The sequence below is a fragment of the Triticum aestivum genome, chromosome 2B, assembly GCF_018294505.1.
Source record: "Triticum aestivum cultivar Chinese Spring chromosome 2B, IWGSC CS RefSeq v2.1, whole genome shotgun sequence".
Classification (NCBI taxonomy): domain Eukaryota; kingdom Viridiplantae; phylum Streptophyta; class Magnoliopsida; order Poales; family Poaceae; genus Triticum; species Triticum aestivum.
In genome coordinates this window covers 293,472,641-293,482,904 of record NC_057798.1, presented here as the reverse complement: position 1 = coordinate 293,482,904, position 10,264 = coordinate 293,472,641, and the positions used below count along the sequence as shown (strand labels likewise).

The window sequence follows — 10,264 nt, the reverse complement described above, 5'->3', positions numbered from 1 at the left end:
GGAGCGCGCTTGCTCCCGCCGTGGTAATGGGGTGATCTTCTGAGCTGAAGGTGAGGTCCGCCTTGGGCGTTGCCCAGCCCGGGGGAGCCCTCGGCTACACTTGGGCGGCACTAAGGTGGAGGTAGAACTGCTTGATGTGGCGTTCTGAGGGTGGCGCCTGCAAGCCACCCAGGAGAGCTGCAATGGCGGGAGGAGCCAGTGCCGTGAAGTGCGTGATGAAGAGGCCGTGCAGCTCCTCCCAGGAGGCCATAGAAGACTCCGGCAAGCTGAGCAGCCAGGCACATGGCACGCCCATGAGGGCCATGGGGAGCCAGTTGTCCATGACCTTGTCGTCCCTGCCGGCTGCCCAAACTACGTCCAAGTACGCCTGGAGGAAGCAAGCCGGATCTGCCGCCCCGTCGTAGCAGGCCGGCATCTCCGGCCTGAACTTGGGTGGCCACTGCACCCGCTGCAAGGTGCGAGTGAAAGCGCGGACACCCATGGCTCCACCAAAGGTGTGCAACGGACGAGTCGATGGAGGAGCGCCAGCCATTGGAGCCGATGGTGGAGTGCGGCTGACGAAGCGGCGGATCTCTGACGCACCCCGACCTGGTGCGCCAAATGTCCGATTTCGGCTTCCACAAACCCTTGAGTGGTTGGAACTCTGGGGTGTGTGTGCGGAGATCTCAACCTACCTAGTCTGCCGACTCGCTAATCTCATAGCCTAATGCGTCGAGCTCGAATAGGAAGAAAGACACGGCAGTTTACCCAGGTTTGGGCCAACTTGTGGTGTAAAACCCTACTCCTGCTTTGTGGTGGATTTGCCTCAAGGGGCTGAGGAAGAACTAGCACAATGGAGAATGGCCTCAGGAGGCGTGTTCTTGGGCACAAGTGAGCTGGTGAGCTGGTGAGGGTGGAATGGATCCGCTCCCCCTCCATGGTGGTGGCTAGGTCCTATTTATAGTGGCATTGGTCCTCTTCCCAAATGTAGGCGGGAAGGGATCCCACAACTGCCAAATTTGATGGGAGACAAGAAGTACACCCTATCCTGACTAAAGTGGTCTTCTCCTGCAAAAGACTCTGGTCGTGACGCTGCGGTGGGCTCGTCGATGACCTCTGTCCTACCGTCTTGGCGGTCTTGGTCTCATTGCACAACAATGGAAACCTTTGGCTACTTCCTCGGAACTCCACGCCTGCTGCTTGCCTCCTTTAAACCGAAGAGGAAACTGGTGCTCTGCACCCGCTGGCGCCCGCCTGGCCTCGGTTGTCATGGCCCACGTCATCCGAACCTCGTGAGGTGAGCATTCATAGAAATCTTCGCTCCTCGGGAGCCAGCCTGAGGAGGCCGGTCCCTTTGGAGGTCTTGGTGCCATTCGCCTCGCGAGACTTGGCCCCTCGTGAGGGTCTTGAGTTGGTGATGTTGAAGCTGGGCCGTACCAGGCTGTCTGTGGAGCTACGCTGTGGCCCGCAGGCTGGCAAGTCTGGGTACCCCTGTATCCAGAACGCCGACAGGGATACGTCTGGATCTGTAACTAGCGGTTAGGATAGAAAGACAGTGTTACCACCGCTATCTTGTTTAGATCTAGAGAGGATGAGAGTGTGTGAATAGAGCAACCCTAGCAAGCAAGCGCGGAGGCTCCTGCCTATATATATATATATATATATATATATATATATATAGACACACACACACAGACGGTCTATTCTGCACACCACTTCCGCACTGCACGCTGAACGCAAGTGCACTGCATCTTCTTGACGACGAGCACTGCAATATAGACTAGTGAACTTCACGTCGGAAAAAACTGCATGCAGTGTTTTTTCGGTACTGTTTTCGCTCTAATTTTTTGATTGTTTATCGAAATGAGGCGTATAATATACCGTTGGAAAGCTATGGATTAGGCGCAACTTCGCTATGTTGAACACTTTTCAAGATTCCTCGCGATTTAAGAGCAGTTTCAAAAACGGCGCGGCGGATGACGAGTGGCAGCGATCGTATTTTCGTGATTTTTTCTAAACCACTCATCGGAATAAAGCAAATGATACGCCGTTGGAAAGATATCGTCAAGGCGCATCTTTTCATATCTATTATGTTTTCTAATTCGTTACGGTTTAAGAGCAGTTTCAAATTTACTAAATCGCGGAATTACGTTTTTTTTTTTGAATTTTTTTGCAATTTTCGGTACTGTTTTCGCTCTAGTTTTTGAATTGTTTGCCGAAATGAGGCGTGTAATATGTCGTTGGAAATCTATGGACGAGGCGCAACTTTCATATGTTGAAATATATTTGAAATTCCTTACGGTTTTAAGTTAATTTCGAAAATCGTGCGGCGGACGAAGTGTGGCAGCGGCCGTTTTTGGCGAAATTTTTGCAAACTGTTGGTCGGAATGATTCAAACGATACGCTGTTGGAAAGATATCAACGATACGCAACTCTTTCATATAGAACACTCTCCCTAATTCTTTACGGTTTAAGAGGGATTTCGAAATTATTGAAATGCGGACACTGTTTTTTGCGACACCTAAATCGACGTGTTTACTTCATCCGACTAAAAACCACACTGCATTGGACGAAAAACCGCACTGCATAAGACGGGTAAGAGAACTGCATGGTTTCTTTTTCGTGGGACGTAATTTTTTTAAGACGAGGAAGAATACCGCACTTTTTTTAGACTGAAAACCGCACTGCATCGGACGGGCAAGCGAGCTACATGATTTCTTTTGTCAGACGTAATTTTTCTCAAATCATTTTTTATGAACGAGAGTGGACGGCAGAGACAAGGGCAAGCGAACCGCCGCATATATCAAAGTGAACCGACATCATCACTCTAAAACCAACCAAGTGCACTGCATGTGTTTTGACGAGGACCAAGCACACTGCATGTGTTTTTGACGGAATCAACTGAGTTTTGAAACACACAAAGCACATTGTGCACTTCACATAATTGACTAGGTTTTGAAACACACAAGCACATCGTGCACTTCACACACGAGCCGTGCAACCCGCAAGCAGTGTCCAAACGGACTGCATCTATTTTTTACAAAAAATAAATACATTTGACTGAAGTGGACCACAGTACTCCTCGAAGTGATATGTTTGTTTGTCTTGAGCCCGAATGAGCTTCAAGAGAGTTCAAAGCGAACACCCAAACATATTAGAAGTGTACTCCTTCTGATCATAACCGCCGCCCGCGTTCCTGCCTGAGTGCATGCACGTATGTGTCGGACTGAACTTCTGTTCACAAGTAGAGTAGAAGGGTTGGTTCTCCTTCTAGTGTAGGACACTTCAGAACAGCCAACCGCAGTCCACTTGACTCTTTTCTTAAAAGAAAAACACAATTAGGCCATAGATTATTTCTGGGCTGCACGCGCAGGTGGACAGAACTGCATCACAGTGCCCGTTGGGCTCTCATCGACAGTGGACAACAACACTTTTCTTGCTCTTTTTCGACGCACTTTTCCTCTCCTGTAAAAAGAGAGCAAACGCCCAAAATCAGATGAGCAAACTGGAAAGGGCAAACTTCACCTCACCCATGTTTGCATGTTCATCAGTGGGGAGAAAATGAAGAGGCCCGAGGGGACCGCACAAAGGCATCAAACTGCAAACTGCAATGCTGGACCGCACGAGGCATCAGATGCACATCCAAAATCCAACAGAAAAACACAAGTTATCGCTTTCTGAACATCAACCCATGCTACTGGGATCGCTGGGACCTTGATGTATTGTCGAGGTTGAGCACAGGCATCAATTACTACTATTATTGCCTTAAAAGAAATCAATCAGCTATGAGCCATCAAAAACTACGAGGCTTTTCTCCATGAATTTCACATGCATCTATCGGAAACACAAGCAAACAAGTGCATAGCTAGAGCGTCCTGAGCTGCACGCATCGCTCAGGGGGACTGCTTGCTGCCGTGGAGAGGAGTGGAGGGAGGGCGGCGTGGAGCCGCGTGTGGTAGCAACTCACCGTGGTGGAACGGGCCCCGACGCTGGTGTAGATGCCTCCCTACACAGCGCAACACCTCGCGTGCGAGGAGGCATGCAGGGGGTTCGGCAATGCATGATCCGGCGCACATGGATCTCACTGAACTTCAAAATAATGCTCAGCAAGCTGCAAAAAAGAAACAAAGGAGCTGCAAATAGGGGGGAGGCAGATCCTGTGCCCAACACCCTGTTGGTGTAGCAGGGAAGGAGGAGAAGTAGGCAGGACCACGATGGGGGTGGCACACCTCAAACTCTCTCGATCCGTGTGAGAAGAGTACGATGCACGAGGGAAGAACCCGGATCCGGCGCGGGATCCATGGATTGGGGAGGAGAGAGCTGCAGGGGGTTGGTTTGACGAACTGCATCGGAAGGTTGCACGGGATCTGAAGCAGAGGAGGGGGCCGGTGGACTGCACACACACACACACACAGTAGTAGAAAAAACTACCGTGGCTGGAGTGGAGCGGGGCTGGGGCCATCGCCTAGGCGGCATTGCAGGATGGAGGTGCGCCGGCCGGGAGGAGGAGGCGGTGCGGCGCCAGGTGGAAGGAGGGCCGCGCCAGGCGGGAGGAGGATGAGGCGGGGCCTTGCCGGGCGGGAGGAGGAGGCGGGGTGGCACCAGGTGGGAGGAGGGCCGCGCCGGGCAGCAGGAGGAGGAGGCGGGGCGATAGTGGCCGGATTTTTGGGTGTGCGGGACGGGAGGTGGAGGTGGTGGTGTGGTGGGGAGCCATGGTGGTCGGGATCGATACCGTGGTTGCGGGCCAGATCCCGGTAGGTGGTGGTGGGCGGCGGCAGGTAATGGTGGGGTGGGGTGCTGCGGCGGCAGGGTCATGGCAGCCCGGCGACGCGCAAGGAAGGGGGAAGGAGGTCGGGGGGAAGGAGGCTAGGACCCGGGGGGTGGGGAGCGTGGAAGAAGGTGGAGGTGGTGGGGCTGTGTTCGTGCGGGAGGTGGGTGGTGGGTGGTTTTGTTCGATCGGGGCTGGGGGTGGGACGGTGGTGTGCAGAATAAGGCGTTTTTGTGTGCAGAATAAGGTCTTAAGGTGTGTTATCATAATAGACCCATCCTCTATATATATATATATATATATATGCCCCGTCTAGAATAGAAATCTTTGACTGGGCTTACACACATTCGCTCACTTACGATGTCCTCCCTCAGCTCACCCTAGCCCCGGCTACGTCGTATAGTTGGGTAGTTTTGTTTTTTCACTCCATCAAAACAATCGTTTAAAATTGTGTACGTGCCAGGTCGCCATTTTTTTGATTTGTTGATTGTTTTTTGAGATAGCTACCCGCTTATTCCAAGTGGTGTGTACTGGTGGATTGATGAGCTGCTCAGCTCGTTAAGTTTGTGGTCGTTAAGGCTGTGCTCGTTAAGCTATGAAAGATTAATGAGCAAAAAAACCTGCTCGGCTTGGTTCGTCTGAAGCTCGTTAAAAGAAAATTCACATAAGATGAAACATGTGTTGTGTTGTTACTAACGAACTTTGCGTTTGCGTGAAACTTATTAGCTAGTTCATTAAGCTCCTTTAGAAATTGATGATTGGATTTGTTCATTAAGAAGCGACCCATGAGGATAACAAGCCGAACTATCGAGGGATCATTGCTTGTGAGCTACGAGATTTTGTTCTAGCCCTAACGGTGTGCCAGCCTGCCAGGTCGCACTTTGTATCGTTCAAGTCCGGTACTAGACCCTCCACTTAGTGAACAACCACCGCCTCATAAAAATTGTGAACAAGCCCATGGCTCAAAATATCGGAAACGTGGGCTGCACCAACATGCATTATTATTTATATTTTTCTATATGGGAGTATCCTCAAAACAAAATGTTAGAGTAGAATCTTTATTGGTCCCCTTTGTACTTTGTGCTAAATTTTGACCAAAGATTTAATTGACAAAATGTTAGTGCATGTTAACAAAAATTATATCCTTCGATTCGTATTTGAACATAGTTTTAAATGATGTAATTTTTTGTGCCATGCATGAACATATGGATAATTAAATTTATAGTCAAAATTTCACACAGATTATCATAGGGACCAATAAACCAGGACAAAGCTCCTCGTCTATTGTCCAAACACTATGACTAGCCGCTCTATTACATGCGGGACATCAAGCATCCAGGCATGTGTGCCATCGACCAAATCATAGCGAGGTGCTACAGTGGAGACTTACCAGTCACCCCGGTGTGGCAATCATGATTCATCATATCACAAAATGCACACCTTTACCAGCAGTGGTAAAGTGGCCTCGAAGTTGGACAGGACGAAGCAACCATCATTTCACTAGAATGCTCGATGAAGCCCTTTCTTTCCTATCTTGAAGAAAAGTTCACTCCAGGCTACTCACTTCTGCCATTTTTCTTCTGTACCAATGAAGGAAAGGTGGGCGAATCAGTGATTCTACTATATTTTCATTCCAAGAATCTTCTTTAGCCTCTACGATCTTGTGGTCGATCAACTCTTGTAATACACACATCATCAATATCAATCAAGCAGGAAGTAGGGTTTTACCTCCATCGAGAGGGCCCGAACCTGGGTAAACATTGTGTCCCTTGCCTCCTGTTACCATCAGCCTAAGACGCACAGATCGGGACCCCCTACCTGAGATCCGCTAGTTTTGACACCGACATTGGTCCTTTCATTGAGAGTTCCTCTGTGTCGTCGCTGCAAGGCTCGATGGCCCGTCTCGTTGTCAAGGACAACGTCACCTCTTTGGGAGCGCTGGCTGTAGGCCAAACTCTCCGACTAGGCGGTTTCATCATGGCCGCCCAATCGGCTGTCGCGCCAACGATGACCTCTCGGGTCATCACGAATAGCGTCCACGTCAATTCGGAACTCGCCGAACAGATGGATCCGATGGAGCTCTCCTCCCTTAATGAGCTCTTGGATCGCATCGCTGCTTTGGGAGTCACCACAGACTATGACCGGATTGGGCTTAAACCCGACCAAAGGGATATTAAATCCCCGCCGGTCACCCACGAGATAGCGGTAGTGGAGGAGCCACATACGAATTACCCCTCTATTTTGAGGATGAATTATGTCCGGATCACCGAGCTCCCTGAGCCGGACACCCGCTCAAGGGAAGACATGACCCAGACCCCGGACTCAGAATCGGGTATTGGGCCGGAAAAATTGGGCAGCACCCCGGATCCCGAGTTGTCAAGCCCGGAAACTCCCCTGCCCAGGGCGTTAGATTAGATCAGAATCCAGATTCAGCTACACCCACCCACCCGGACTTAAACTGTCTCTCCCATATCAGACAAGAGCCCCAAGAGATAGTACATCGCTACTGGGCCAGATTCTTCCTTGTGCTAAACAAGGTCACGGACTGTCGTGAGGAGGACGCAGTCTCACTTTTCTGCAAAAACTGCATGAGCAAAGGAATCCTTAATGCTATAAGTCGCCGTGACATAGTATACTTTGCTGACTTGGCAACCATAGTACAGAAGTACTGTGCGATGGAAAGCGCCTGGAAAACCCAAACAGAATTTTGGGATAGTCCGACTCTCACTAAAACCTTTGTCCGAGCTAAACTGCGAACTCTCATAAGTCAGCCGATCCAATCCCCAAGAAACCAAAGCCCACCCTAGGGCGTGGAACCGTGTTGGAAGAATGGCTCAATGGACCATGTAAACTCCACAACACGCCGGACACTACACCAACACATAGCCTTAGAGCATGTTGGATACTCCGGCAGGTAGCAAAAAGTGACGAGGATCTTCTTGTAAGCCATAAAGCAGAACAACATCCCGCCAAAGAAAACAATACGGTACTAACAGTCTTCAAGACTTTCGCCTCAAACAATAGGCGCAAGCGAGCTCATCAAAGCTCCGCTGAAATCTGCCACATGGCAAAAATAAATCTGTGGAATGACACTGCTATAACTTTCAGTGCCAGCGATGAACCTCAATTCCAGACAGTCCGGGCACCAGCTGCTTTGGTCCTTAGCCCAATCGTGGACGGCTTTCGGCTCACCAAATTAATCATGGACGGCAGAAGCGGATTAAACTTGATCTACGAAGAAACACTCAACAAGATGGAAATTGATAAAAGCCGCATTGAGCAAAGCGGCACAACCTTCAGGGGAATCATCCCTAGTCGGGAAGCACGGTGTGCGGGAAAATCACACTCGATGTAGTATTCAGCACTCTGGAGAATTACAGGTCGGAAGAAATCACATTCCAAGTGGCTCCTTTCAGCAGGGATACCACGCCCTTTTAGGGCGGGACGCGTTTACAAGCTTTCAAGCTATACCCCATTACGGGTACATGAAGCTTAAAATGCCCGGACCCAATGGAATCATCACTCTAGCCAGTGATCCGGACGTCGCACTTCGCGCCGAAAACAAAACCGCAACTCTAGTCCTGGAAGCATTATCTGAAGCCCTAGCAGCCGAAGAACTAACAACGCTGCATGCCACCATGGACAGGGACGACGTGATACTCAACAAGCGACCCAAGTCCACCTCATTCAAACCCGCAGACCAGATAGTCAAATTCCAGGTCCACCCAACGGACCCCATGAAGACAGCTTCCATCGGGACACAGTTGAGCCCCACAATGGACACTGCACTGCGAGTATTCCTACGCAAGAATTGGGACATCTTCGCCTGGCACCCTTCGGACCTGCCGGGCATCCCACGCAGACTGGTCGAACACAGCCTCAATATAATGAAAGGACACAAGCCTGTCAAGCAGAATCTTAGGAGCTTCTCAGAGCCCAAGGGGCAAGCCATGGGGGAAGAGCTAGCCAAGCTACTTGAGGCCGGATTCATCAGAGATATCAAGCATCCGGATTGGCTGGCGAATCTGGTAATGGTACCAAAGAAGGAAAAATCCTGGCGCCTATGCGTCGACTTCAAAGACCTTAACAAGGCTTGCCCCAAGGACCCCTTCCCCCTCCCTCGCATCGACCAAATCATCGACTCCACCGCAGGACCCGACTCACTGTGTTTCCTTGATGCATACTCTGGATACCATCAAATAAAAATGGCAGAGTCCAACCAAGCTGCAACAGCTTTCATAACGCATATGGTCCTTTCTCCTTCAACACTATGCCTTTAGGGCTTAAAAATGCAGGCGCAACCTATCAACGCATGATTCAGACATGCCTGGAAAAGCAAATCGGCAAGATAGTGGAGGCATATGTGGACGACGTGGTCATAAAAACAAGACATGTCGAAACCCTAATAGATGATTTGAGGCTTACATTCGACAACCTACGAACATGCGACATCAAGCTAAACCCAGAAAAATGTGTTTTCGGCGTGCCCTATGGGAAGCTGCTCGACTCCATTGTTTCCAATAGAGGAATTGAGGCGAATCCGGCAAAAACCCGAGCTCTGTCGCAGTTGGCTATCCTGACAGACCTCAAGCATATCCAGAAACTAGCTGGATACGTGGCTGCCTTAAGCCGCTTTATCTCCCGGTTAGGAGAAAAGGCATTACCTCTTTACCGCCTTCTTCAACGCACCGAACACTTCGTGTGGACGGATGCAGCCGCAGCCGGACTGGACGAAATAAAGACCTTATTGGCCAGTAATCCAGTCCTAACAGCGCCAAATATTGGCGAACCTATGCTGCTGTACATAGCTGCAACACATCAAGTTGTAAGCGCAGTGCTCGTCGTCGAACGAGAGGCTGACGGATACAAATTCCCGCTCCACAAGCCGGTATATTACTTATCCACGGTCCTCACCCCATGCAAATCCCGATACCCACACTATCAAAAGATAGCATACACGGTCTTCATGGCATCCTGGAAGCTACGACACTACTTTCAAGAGTGTTCGATTACGGTGGCCTCCGAAGTACCACTCAACGACATAATAAATAACCGCGATGCTACGAGCCGTATTGCTAAATGGGCCATTGAGCTCCTACCGTTCGACATAACATACAAGCCACGGCGGGCCATCAAGTCGCAAGTACTGGCTGACTTTGTCACCGAATGGACAGAATCCGAACTCCCTAAAGAGTACGACGCGTATTCTAACTGGATCATGCACTTTGATGGCTCTAAAATGCTGGCCGGATTGGGAGCAGGTGTAGTCCTGACGTCTCCCACCGGAGACACGGTCCAATACGTACTCCAAATATTATACACAGACTCCAACAATGCAGCCGAATGCGAGGCTTTCTGTTGCACGGTCTTCGGATGGCAGTCTCTATGGGCATTCAACGCCTCGATGTGCGCGGGCATTCAAACCTCGCAATATCACAAATAAATGGAGACTTTGATGCCAAGGATCCAAAAATGGCGGCCTACCGTAATGCCGTCCTCGCAATGTCAGCTCGGTTC

The 10,264-nt window shown here is 50.1% G+C and overlaps 1 long non-coding RNA gene across 1 annotated transcript; it reads right to left on the bottom strand.

The window, feature by feature from the left end:
• Positions 1-2,862: 2,862 nt before the first annotated feature.
• On the bottom strand, positions 2,863-4,891 carry LOC123044771 (uncharacterized). Its single transcript, XR_006420342.1, has 2 exons — positions 3,947-4,891; positions 2,863-3,444 (listed from the first exon to the last, which is right to left on the bottom strand). It is a non-coding gene; the product is annotated as an uncharacterized lncRNA (long non-coding RNA).
• Positions 4,892-10,264: the final 5,373 nt, after the last annotated feature.